The sequence below is a fragment of the Phyllobates terribilis genome, unplaced genomic scaffold (assembly GCF_046119375.1).
Source record: "Phyllobates terribilis strain yellow unplaced genomic scaffold, ASM4611937v1 Scaffold_34__1_contigs__length_13252353, whole genome shotgun sequence".
NCBI lineage: Eukaryota > Metazoa > Chordata > Amphibia > Anura > Dendrobatidae > Phyllobates > Phyllobates terribilis.
Window position 1 is genome coordinate 3,013,150 of NW_027362794.1, and position 12,467 is coordinate 3,025,616.

The 12,467-nt window shown below is 45.0% G+C and overlaps 7 non-coding genes across 7 annotated transcripts; all 7 read left to right on the forward strand.

The window, feature by feature from the left end:
- Positions 1 to 51: 51 nt before the first annotated feature.
- Positions 52 to 242, forward strand: LOC141181196 (U2 spliceosomal RNA). Its single transcript, XR_012256796.1, has one exon. It is a non-coding gene; the product is annotated as a U2 spliceosomal RNA (small nuclear RNA).
- A 1,109-nt stretch (positions 243 to 1,351) lies between these two features.
- On the forward strand, positions 1,352 to 1,542 carry LOC141182251 (U2 spliceosomal RNA). The gene has a single exon (XR_012257635.1). It is a non-coding gene; the product is annotated as a U2 spliceosomal RNA (small nuclear RNA).
- A 1,115-nt stretch (positions 1,543 to 2,657) lies between these two features.
- On the forward strand, positions 2,658 to 2,848 carry LOC141182252 (U2 spliceosomal RNA). Its single transcript, XR_012257636.1, has one exon. It is a non-coding gene; the product is annotated as a U2 spliceosomal RNA (small nuclear RNA).
- A 1,119-nt stretch (positions 2,849 to 3,967) lies between these two features.
- LOC141181654 (U2 spliceosomal RNA) lies at positions 3,968 to 4,158 on the forward strand. Its single transcript, XR_012257210.1, has one exon. It is a non-coding gene; the product is annotated as a U2 spliceosomal RNA (small nuclear RNA).
- Positions 4,159 to 5,275: 1,117 nt separating this feature from the next.
- On the forward strand, positions 5,276 to 5,466 carry LOC141181437 (U2 spliceosomal RNA). Its single transcript, XR_012257014.1, has one exon. It is a non-coding gene; the product is annotated as a U2 spliceosomal RNA (small nuclear RNA).
- A 1,113-nt stretch (positions 5,467 to 6,579) lies between these two features.
- Positions 6,580 to 6,770, forward strand: LOC141182253 (U2 spliceosomal RNA). The gene has a single exon (XR_012257637.1). It is a non-coding gene; the product is annotated as a U2 spliceosomal RNA (small nuclear RNA).
- Positions 6,771 to 7,885: 1,115 nt separating this feature from the next.
- LOC141182254 (U2 spliceosomal RNA) lies at positions 7,886 to 8,076 on the forward strand. Its single transcript, XR_012257638.1, has one exon. It is a non-coding gene; the product is annotated as a U2 spliceosomal RNA (small nuclear RNA).
- The last annotated feature ends 4,391 nt before the right edge of the window (positions 8,077 to 12,467 follow it).

Consider the following 12,467-nt stretch of genomic DNA (forward strand, 5'->3'; position numbering starts at 1 on the left):
GGACTTTTCAGAATCCTTGGGTGGCACCGTAGTCGGAAACCAATTCTGGTTATCGCTTCTCGGCCTTTTGGCTAAGATCAAGTGTAGTATCTGTTCTTATCAGTTTAATATCTGATACGTCCCCTATCTGGGGACTATATATTAAATGGATTTTTAGAACAGGGAGATGGAAAAAGAGCTTGCTCTGTCCACTCCACGCATTGACCTGGTATTGCAGTATCTCCAGGACCGGTGCACCCCTTCTTTAATGCAGTTTCTAAAATCAGAAAGAATTGAATTCAATGCTTTTTGTTCATTTGGCTTGTTTGTCGGATTTTGGGATGGACTCTTTGGCTTTGCTTTTCTTCTCCTCATTGGATTTTTCATGTTAAAAGTTGCAGAAGCCAGATGACAAGCTCATTTTGGTTCAACTTCAGCAACTGTGCATTGCATTGCCATGTAATGTAATGCAATGCTATCTATCTAGCTCTCCCTCTATACTTCCTTTTGGATAAACAGACATATTAGGCAAGCATTTTGGAGCTTTCACCTAAATAACTACAGGTGGTGAGATAAGCTGCACAATATAATTGACCTTTCAGTATATTGTTGCACACACACCATCTATTTAGCAAATGCCCTTGTTATCAACAGCAGCCTTTTAAACTCACCTGAGCTAACAGGTATGTGAGCTGGTTACTCTGCTGCGCTTAAAATTTCTTTTTTGGTTTGCTACAATGCCTTTTCTGAAACGTTGTCTCCCTCTGCTGGAACACTGACTTCTTTCATTTAATGCCTGCAGACTATAAAAGAGAAACCAACCCAAAAAGTTTGGTTGATTAGTCTGTGGCATTCTTTTAAACTGTTGCTTATGGCGGTCTCTGTGAGCTTCTCAGTGACATTCAGCCATCCAGGTATCCCGCCTGCAGTAGACGGAATGTGGTAATGGAACGCTGGCTGCGCGTGTCATAATAGGCTCTGAGCCTTTATATACCTGCGCACAGCAGCAGCCACCTTCAGTCTGCTGCTGGACAGCCAGCAGCAGCAGGAGAGGTAATTAATCAGCAACCCTCCTGCTAAGGGTAGACAGCTGCTCGTTCCACCCCCCCCCCGCCTTAATTGGTTCTCCTCCCTTCCAACGGTGTTGAGGCGGGTGGGAACAGCCGGGGGTTGAGGGTACTGTGCTAAAAGAGGTGGAGTTATGCAGATCTAAAACGCGTGGATTGCAGCAGCAGCAAGCCGAAAAGTGCAGGCATGTGAGGGATCTAGAGGTTGACAGCATGTCTTCTTAACGGGAGTCCAGGTGGCCATCTCCACAAATGGACTTTTCAGAATCCTTGGGTGGCACCGTAGTCGGAAACCAATTCTGGTTATCGCTTCTCGGCCTTTTGGCTAAGATCAAGTGTAGTATCTGTTCTTATCAGTTTAATATCTGATACGTCCCCTATCTGGGGACCATATATTAAATGGATTTTTAGAACAGGGAGATGGAAAAAGAGCTTGCTCTGTCCACTCCACGCATTGACCTGGTATTGCAGTATCTCCAGGACCGGTGCACCCCTTCTTTAATGCAGTTTCTAAAATCAGAAAGAATTGAATTCAATGCTTTTTGTTCATTTGGCTTGTTTGTCGGATTTTGGGATGGACTCTTTGGCTTTGCTTTTCTTCTCCTCATTGGATTTTTCATGTTAAAAGTTGCAGAAGCCAGATGACAAGCTCATTTTGGTTCAACTTCAGCAACTGTGCATTGCATTGCCATGTAATGTAATGCAATGCTATCTATCTAGCTCTCCCTCTATACTTCCTTTTGGATAACAGACATATTAGGCAAGCATTTTGGAGCTTTCACCTAAATAACTACAGGTGGTGAGATAAGCTGCACAATATAATTGACCTTTCAGTATATTGTTGCACACACACCATCTATTTAGCAAATGCCCTTGTTATCAACAGCAGCCTTTTAAACTCACCTGAGCTAACAGGTATGTGAGCTGGTTACTCTGCTGCGCTTAAAATTTCTTTTTTGGTTTGCTACAATGCCTTTTCTGAAACGTTGTCTCCCTCTGCTGGAACACTGACTTCTTTCATTTAATGCCTGCAGACTATAAAAGAGAAACCAACCCAAAAAGTTTGGTTGATTAGTCTGTGGCATTCTTTTAAACTGTTGCTTATGGCGGTCTCTGTGAGCTTCTCAGTGACATTCAGCCATCCAGGTATCCCGCCTGCAGTAGACGGAATGTGGCAATGGAACGCTGGCTGCGCGTGTCATAATAGGCTCTGAGCCTTTATATACCTGCGCACAGCAGCAGCCACCTTCAGTCTGCTGCTGGACAGCCAGCAGCAGCAGCAGCAGGAGAGGTAATTAATCAGCAACCCTCCTGCTAAGGGTAGACAGCTGCTCGTTCCACCCCCCCCCCCGCCTTAATTGGTTCTCCTCCCTTCCAACGGTGTTGAGGCGGGTGGGAACAGCCGGGGGTTGAGGGTACTGTGCTAAAAGAGGTGGAGTTATGCAGATCTAAAACGCGTGGATTGCAGCAGCAGCAAGCCGAAAAGTGCAGGCATGTGAGGGATCTAGAGGTTGACAGCATGTCTTCTTAACGGGAGTCCAGGTGGCCATCTCCACAAATGGACTTTTCAGAATCCTTGGGTGGCACCGTAGTCGGAAACCAATTCTGGTTATCGCTTCTCGGCCTTTTGGCTAAGATCAAGTGTAGTATCTGTTCTTATCAGTTTAATATCTGATACGTCCCCTATCTGGGGACCATATATTAAATGGATTTTTAGAACAGGGAGATGGAAAAAGAGCTTGCTCTGTCCACTCCACGCATTGACCTGGTATTGCAGTATCTCCAGGACCGGTGCACCCCTTCTTTAATGCAGTTTCTAAAATCAGAAAGAATTGAATTCAATGCTTTTTGTTCATTTGGCTTGTTTGTCGGATTTTGGGATGGACTCTTTGGCTTTGCTTTTCTTCTCCTCATTGGATTTTTCATGTTAAAAGTTGCAGAAGCCAGATGACAAGCTCATTTTGGTTCAACTTCAGCAACTGTGCATTGCATTGCCATGTAATGTAATGCAATGCTATCTATCTAGCTCTCCCTCTATACTTCCTTTTGGATAAACAGACATATTAGGCAAGCATTTTGGAGCTTTCACCTAAATAACTACAGGTGGTGAGATAAGCTGCACAATATAATTGACCTTTCAGTATATTGTTGCACACACACCATCTATTTAGCAAATGCCCTTGTTATCAACAGCAGCCTTTTAAACTCACCTGAGCTAACAGGTATGTGAGCTGGTTACTCTGCTGCGCTTAAAATTTCTTTTTTGGTTTGCTACAATGCCTTTTCTGAAACGTTGTCTCCCTCTGCTGGAACACTGACTTCTTTCATTTAATGCCTGCAGACTATAAAAGAGAAACCAACCCAAAAAGTTTGGTTGATTAGTCTGTGGCATTCTTTTAAACTGTTGCTTATGGCGGTCTCTGTGAGCTTCTCAGTGACATTCAGCCATCCAGGTATCCCGCCTGCAGTAGACGGAATGTGGCAATGGAACGCTGGCTGCGCGTGTCATAATAGGCTCTGAGCCTTTATATACCTGCGCACAGCAGCAGCCACCTTCAGTCTGCTGCTGGACAGCCAGCAGCAGCAGCAGCAGCAGGAGAGGTAATTAATCAACAACCCTCCTGCTAAGGGTAGACAGCTGCTCGTTCCACCCCCCACCCCGCCTTAATTGGTTCTCCTCCCTTCCAACGGTGTTGAGGCGGGTGGGAACAGCCGGGGGTTGAGGGTACTGTGCTAAAAGAGGTGGAGTTATGCAGATCTAAAACGCGTGGATTGCAGCAGCAGCAAGCCGAAAAGTGCAGGCATGTGAGGGATCTAGAGGTTGACAGCATGTCTTCTTAACGGGAGTCCAGGTGGCCATCTCCACAAATGGACTCTTCAGAATCCTTGGGTGGCACCGTAGTCGGAAACCAATTCTGGTTATCGCTTCTCGGCCTTTTGGCTAAGATCAAGTGTAGTATCTGTTCTTATCAGTTTAATATCTGATACGTCCCCTATCTGGGGACCATATATTAAATGGATTTTTAGAACAGGGAGATGGAAAAAGAGCTTGCTCTGTCCACTCCACACATTGACCTGGTATTGCAGTATCTCCAGGACCGGTGCACCCCTTCTTTAATGCAGTTTCTAAAATCAGAAAGAATTGAATTCAATGCTTTTTGTTCATTTGGCTTGTTTGTCGGATTTTGGGATGGACTCTTTGGCTTTGCTTTTCTTCTCCTCATTGGATTTTTCATGTTAAAAGTTGCAGAAGCCAGATGACAAGCTCATTTTGGTTCAACTTCAGCAACTGTGCATTGCATTGCCATGTAATGTAATGCAATGCTATCTATCTAGCTCTCCCTCTATACTTCCTTTTGGATAAACAGACATATTAGGCAAGCATTTTGGAGCTTTCACCTAAATAACTACAGGTGGTGAGATAAGCTGCACAATATAATTGACCTTTCAGTATATTGTTGCACACACACCATCTATTTAGCAAATGCCCTTGTTATCAACAGCAGCCTTTTAAACTCACCTGAGCTAACAGGTATGTGAGCTGGTTACTCTGCTGCGCTTAAAATTTCTTTTTTGGTTTGCTACAATGCCTTTTCTGAAACGTTGTCTCCCTCTGCTGGAACACTGACTTCTTTCATTTAATGCCTGCAGACTATAAAAGAGAAACCAACCCAAAAAGTTTGGTTGATTAGTCTGTGGCATTCTTTTAAACTGTTGCTTATGGCGGTCTCTGTGAGCTTCTCAGTGACATTCAGCCATCCAGGTATCCCGCCTGCAGTAGACGGAATGTGGCAATGGAACGCTGGCTGCGCGTGTCATAATAGGCTCTGAGCCTTTATATACCTGCGCACAGCAGCAGCCACCTTCAGTCTGCTGCTGGACAGCCAGCAGCAGCAGCAGCAGGAGAGGTAATTAATCAGCAACCCTCCTGCTAAGGGTAGACAGCTGCTCGTTCCACCCCCCCCCCCCGCCTTAATTGGTTCTCCTCCCTTCCAACGGTGTTGAGGCGGGTGGGAACAGCCGGGGGTTGAGGGTACTGTGCTAAAAGAGGTGGAGTTATGCAGATCTAAAACGCGTGGATTGCAGCAGCAGCAAGCCGAAAAGTGCAGGCATGTGAGGGATCTAGAGGTTGACAGCATGTCTTCTTAACGGGAGTCCAGGTGGCCATCTCCACAAATGGACTTTTCAGAATCCTTGGGTGGCACCGTAGTCGGAAACCAATTCTGGTTATCGCTTCTCGGCCTTTTGGCTAAGATCAAGTGTAGTATCTGTTCTTATCAGTTTAATATCTGATACGTCCCCTATCTGGGGACCATATATTAAATGGATTTTTAGAAAAGGGAGATGGAAAAAGAGCTTGCTCTGTCCACTCCACGCATTGACCTGGTATTGCAGTATCTCCAGGACCGGTGCACCCCTTCTTTAATGCAGTTTCTAAAATCAGAAAGAATTGAATTCAATGCTTTTTGTTCATTTGGCTTGTTTGTCGGATTTTGGGATGGACTCTTTGGCTTTGCTTTTCTTCTCCTCATTGGATTTTTCATGTTAAAAGTTGCAGAAGCCAGATGACAAGCTCATTTTGGTTCAACTTCAGCAACTGTGCATTGCATTGCCATGTAATGTAATGCAATGCTATCTATCTAGCTCTCCCTCTATACTTCCTTTTGGATAAACAGACATATTAGGCAAGCATTTTGGAGCTTTCACCTAAATAACTACAGGTGGTGAGATAAGCTGCACAATATAATTGACCTTTCAGTATATTGTTGCACACACACCATCTATTTAGCAAATGCCCTTGTTATCAACAGCAGCCTTTTAAACTCACCTGAGCTAACAGGTATGTGAGCTGGTTACTCTGCTGCGCTTAAAATTTCTTTTTTGGTTTGCTACAATGCCTTTTCTGAAACGTTGTCTCCCTCTGCTGGAACACTGACTTCTTTCATTTAATGCCTGCAGACTATAAAAGAGAAACCAACCCAAAAAGTTTGGTTGATTAGTCTGTGGCATTCTTTTAAACTGTTGCTTATGGCGGTCTCTGTGAGCTTCTCAGTGACATTCAGCCATCCAGGTATCCCGCCTGCAGTAGACGGAATGTGGCAATGGAACGCTGGCTGCGCGTGTCATAATAGGCTCTGAGCCTTTATATACCTGCGCACAGCAGCAGCCACCTTCAGTCTGCTGCTGGACAGCCAGCAGCAGCAGCAGGAGAGGTAATTAATCAGCAACCCTCCTGCTAAGGGTAGACAGCTGCTCGTTCCACCCCCCCCCCCGCCTTAATTGGTTCTCCTCCCTTCCAACGGTGTTGAGGCGGGTGGGAACAGCCGGGGGTTGAGGGTACTGTGCTAAAAGAGGTGGAGTTATGCAGATCTAAAACGCGTGGATTGCAGCAGCAGCAAGCCGAAAAGTGCAGGCATGTGAGGGATCTAGAGGTTGACAGCATGTCTTCTTAACGGGAGTCCAGGTGGCCATCTCCACAAATGGACTTTTCAGAATCCTTGGGTGGCACCGTAGTCGGAAACCAATTCTGGTTATCGCTTCTCGGCCTTTTGGCTAAGATCAAGTGTAGTATCTGTTCTTATCAGTTTAATATCTGATACGTCCCCTATCTGGGGACCATATATTAAATGGATTTTTAGAACAGGGAGATGGAAAAAGAGCTTGCTCTGTCCACTCCACGCATTGACCTGGTATTGCAGTATCTCCAGGACCGGTGCACCCCTTCTTTAATGCAGTTTCTAAAATCAGAAAGAATTGAATTCAATGCTTTTTGTTCATTTGGCTTGTTTGTCGGATTTTGGGATGGACTCTTTGGCTTTGCTTTTCTTCTCCTCATTGGATTTTTCATGTTAAAAGTTGCAGAAGCCAGATGACAAGCTCATTTTGGTTCAACTTCAGCAACTGTGCATTGCATTGCCATGTAATGTAATGCAATGCTATCTATCTAGCTCTCCCTCTATACTTCCTTTTGGATAAACAGACATATTAGGCAAGCATTTTGGAGCTTTCACCTAAATAACTACAGGTGGTGAGATAAGCTGCACAATATAATTGACCTTTCAGTATATTGTTGCACACACACCATCTATTTAGCAAATGCCCTTGTTATCAACAGCAGCCTTTTAAACTCACCTGAGCTAACAGGTATGTGAGCTGGTTACTCTGCTGCGCTTAAAATTTCTTTTTTGGTTTGCTACAATGCCTTTTCTGAAACGTTGTCTCCCTCTGCTTGAACACTGACTTCTTTCATTTAATGCCTGCAGACTATAAAAGAGAAACCAACCCAAAAAGTTTGGTTGATTAGTCTGTGGCATTCTTTTAAACTGTTGCTTATGGCGGTCTCTGTGAGCTTCTCAGTGACATTCAGCCATCCAGGTATCCCGCCTGCAGTAGACGGAATGTGGCAATGGAACGCTGGCTGCGCGTGTCATAATAGGCTCTGAGCCTTTATATACCTGCGCACAGCAGCAGCCACCTTCAGTCTGCTGCTGGACAGCCAGCAGCAGCAGCAGCAGGAGAGGTAATTAATCAGCAACCCTCCTGCTAAGGGTAGACAGCTGCTCGTTCCACCCCCCCCCCGCCTTAATTGGTTCTCCTCCCTTCCAACGGTGTTGAGGCGGGTGGGAACAGCCGGGGGTTGAGGGTACTGTGCTAAAAGAGGTGGAGTTATGCAGATCTAAAACGCGTGGATTGCAGCAGCAGCAAGCCGAAAAGTGCAGGCATGTGAGGGATCTAGAGGTTGACAGCATGTCTTCTTAACGGGAGTCCAGGTGGCCATCTCCACAAATGGACTTTTCAGAATCCTTGGGTGGCACCGTAGTCGGAAACCAATTCTGGTTATCGCTTCTCGGCCTTTTGGCTAAGATCAAGTGTAGTATCTGTTCTTATCAGTTTAATATCTGATACGTCCCCTATCTGGGGACCATATATTAAATGGATTTTTAGAACAGGGAGATGGAAAAAGAGCTTGCTCTGTCCACTCCACGCATTGACCTGGTATTGCAGTATCTCCAGGACCGGTGCACCCCTTCTTTAATGCAGTTTCTAAAATCAGAAAGAATTGAATTCAATGCTTTTTGTTCATTTGGCTTGTTTGTCGGATTTTGGGATGGACTCTTTGGCTTTGCTTTTCTTCTCCTCATTGGATTTTTCATGTTAAAAGTTGCAGAAGCCAGATGACAAGCTCATTTTGGTTCAACTTCAGCAACTGTGCATTGCATTGCCATGTAATGTAATGCAATGCTATCTATCTAGCTCTCCCTCTATACTTCCTTTTGGATAAACAGACATATTAGGCAAGCATTTTGGAGCTTTCACCTAAATAACTACAGGTGGTGAGATAAGCTGCACAATATAATTGACCTTTCAGTATATTGTTGCACACACACCATTGTTAATGAGTTAAATCTGTGCAGATCTAAGCAGATACGTCCCTATATATTGAGACTTCGTTAAGGGGCAGCATTTATGCGGGGGCATTTATGCATATAGCATTTATGCATACTTTTTCGAAGTGCCATAATTTAGCAAAGTGCCCTGGCAGTTAGAAAATGGCAGTTGGACAGGGCAGGAGACAGGTAAGACATGCAAGACAAACCAACAAACTTGCTTACAGATCATCTTTTTGGCAAACAGTATTCACCATTTGTATCTGTGCCATTTATTTTCTGGTTGCTACAATCATCCACATTCACCGTTCTCCCACAAATGCGGCACACTTCATCCATATTAATCCCTCACTCCTCTCTTCTCCTATGTACAGTTGTCATGCTCTCTTCACAATGTTATACCACGCAGATCCATTCATTCCCACCATACAACGCAGGAAACGCTCTCACAAATCACTCAATCATCTGCTCACTCTCTGTATCTTCCTTCTATTAGTCGCAGGTGATATTTCTCCCAACCCAGGACCCTCCAGTAATAATAACACTAACTCTTTCCCTGTTACATTCAGAAACCCTGCTAATCTCATTAATATTCCCTGCATATCTTCTGTCTCATTCAACTGTGCCCTTTGGAATGCGCGCTCAGCTTGTAATAAACTCTCTTACATCCATGACTTTTTCCTCTCTAATTCCCTCAACCTTCTGGCTCTCACTGAAACCTGGATCCAGCAGTCGGACACCACCGCCGCTGCAGCTCTCTCCTATGGTGGCCTACATTTCTCTCATACCCCGCGACCTGACAACAGATCAGGTGGAGGTGTTGGTCTGCTTCTTTCAACAAAATGTACTTTTCAGGTTATCCCCCCTGTACCCTCCCTTATCTTCCCGTCCTTTGAGGCCCACACAGTCAGACTCTACCGGCCCTTCTCCCTGCGAGTGGCGGTTGTCTATCGCCCCCCAGGTCCCCCCCGTCAATTCCTGGATCACTTTGCTGCCTGGCTTACAAATTTTCTATCCTGCGACATTCCCACGATAATCATGGGAGACTTTAACATCCCAATTGGCGATCCTCTTTCCCCATCTGCCACGCATCTTTTATCATTAACCTCCTCCTTCGGCCTTTCACAGCTTGCTAATTCTCCTACACATGAGGACGGGAACACATTGGACCTGATCTTCTCCCGGCTTTGCTCAGTACATGACTTTACTAACTCTCCCCTTCCACTCTCTGACCATAATCTTCTTTCATTCTCTGTCAAGAACTGTGACTCTGCTCAAGACACTCCCACCGTCCACACTTATAGAAATTTACGCGCCATTAACACCCAGAAATTTATAAAAAGGTTGCAATCATCATTGGCCCCAATCTCCTCCCTCTCATGTCCCGACTCTGCATTGAAGCATTATAACAAAATAATGCTATGCGCCCTGGATGAAGCCGCACCTCCTACACAAAGAACAATTCGGCATAGACGGCGACAACCCTGGCACACGCCTCAAACACGTCTTCTCCAGAGGTACTCCAGGTGCGCTGAACGGCTGTGGAGAAAATCAAATCTGCCCGAAGATTTCCTCCACTATAAATTTATGCTGAAAACATATAACTCTGCCCTTCACCTCTCCAAACAAACCTACTTTAACAACCTCATCATCTCACTTTCCAATAATCCTAAACGACTCTTTGACACGTTTCATTCTCTCCTCAATCAAACAGCACAGGCCCCGACCACCGACCTCAGCGCTGACGATCTGGCTAACTATTTCAAAGAAAAAATTGACCATATCCAACAGGAAATTTTCTCCCAATCCCCAAATGTTATGCATGCTCCCCCCCGCCACATTGTATCTTGCTCATTTTCTGACTTCGAACCAGTCACGGAAGATGAAGTGATCAGGCTCCTTGCATCTTCTCGCCCTACCACCTGCACCAGCGACCCTATTCCCTCACATCTCCTTCAGTCCCTTGCTCCAGCTGTCACCTCTCACCTAACTAAAATTTTCAACCTTTCCCTCTCATCTGGTATCTTTCCCTCTTCTTTTAAACACGCCAGCATACAACCATTACTTAAAAAACCATCCCTCGACCAGAACTGCACGGCCAACTACAGACCTGTTTCCAATCTTCCCTTTATCTCTAAACTCCTGGAACGCCTGGTCCACTCCCGTCTAATTCGCTATCTCTCAGACAACTCTCTTCTTGACCCTTTACAATCTGGTTTCCGCTCTTTACATTCTACTGAAACTGCCCTCACTAAAGTCTCTAATGATCTACTAACAGCTAAATCTAATGGTCACTACTCCCTGCTGATTCTCCTGGATCTCTCTGCAGCATTCGACACTGTGGATCATCAGCTCCTCCTCACTATGCTCCGCACTATTGGCCTCAAAGACACGGTTCTCTCCTGGTTCTCCTCTTATCTCTCTGACCGCTCCTTCTCTGTGTCTTTTGCCGGCTCCTCCTCCTCCCTACTTCCTCTTACTGTCGGGGTTCCTCAAGGATCAGTCCTAGGCCCCCTTCTTTTCTCCTTATACACCGCTCCTATTGGACAAACAATCAGTAGATTCGGTTTTCAGTACCATCTCTATGCTGATGACACCCAATTATACACCTCTGCTCCGGACATCACCCCTGCATTACTACAAAAGACCAGTGATTGTCTTTCTGCTGTGTCTAACATTATGTCCTCCCTCTACCTAAAACTGAATCTGTCAAAAACTGAACTACTCGTCTTTCCTCCCTCCATTAATCTACCTGTGCCCGATATTGCCATCTCCGTTTGTGGCTCAACCATTACTCCCCAGCTACAAGCCCGCTGTCTTGGGGTCATTTTTGATTCAGATCTTTCTTTCACTCCTCACATCAAATCACTCGCTCGTTCATGTCATCTACACCTCAAAAACATCTCAAGAATCAGGACTTTTCTCACCTTTGACTCGGCAAAAACTCTTACTGTCGCTCTTATTCATTCTCGTCTTGACTAATGCAACGCTCTACTAATCGGTCTCCCTCTTACTAAACTCTCCCCTCTCAAATCCGTCCTGAACGCAGCAGCCAGGATCATATTCCTCGCCAACCGCTACACCGATGCCTCTTCCCTGTGCCAGTCATTGCATTGGTTGCCCATCCAATATAGAGTTCGTTTTAAACTTATCACGCTTACCCACAAAGCGCTCCATGCTTCAGTACCCCCCTACATCTCCTCCCTTGTCTCAGTCTACCACCCTACACGTGCCCTCCGTTCTGCAAATGACTTGAAACTAAAATCCTCCATAATCCGAACTTCCCACTCCCGTCTCCAAGATTTCTCGCGTGCTGCGCCAATTCTCTGGAATGTACTACCCAGGACAGTTCGATTAATTCCCAATACCCACAGTTTCAAGCGAACCCTAAAAACACATTTCTTTAGACTGGCGTATCACCTAAACACACTCTGTCCATCCCAGCTTTCCCCCATATTAAAATCTTCTTCAACTTCGGGTTCAAACCAACCATGCACATAAAAGCCTCTGTCAGGACTGCACACATACTGGCAGGCGACCAGTCCATGTATTATTATTTATCCTATTCAGTATATCAAAGCTGTATTATACAATATATGTACTTTTTACCTTTTGTGTCTCCCCCACTTCCTCATAGACTGTAAGCTTGCGAGCAGGGCCCTCACTCCGTTCGATATGAGATATGCTTATTCTGTATTGTCTGTATAAGTCCCCCCTAAAATTTGTAAAGTGCTGCGGAATATGTTGGCGCTATAAAAAATAAACTATTATTATTATTATCTATTTAGCAAATGCCCTTGTTATCAACAGCAGCCTTTTAAACTCACCTGAGCTAACAGGTATGTGAGCTGGTTACTCTGCTGCGCTTAAAATTTCTTTTTTGGTTTGCTACAATGCCTTTTCTGAAACGTTGTCTCCCTCTGCTGGAACACTGACTTCTTTCATTTAATGCCTGCAGACTATAAAAGAGAAACCAACCAAAAAAGTTTGGTTGATTAGTCTGTGGCATTCTTTTAAACTGTTGCTTATGGCG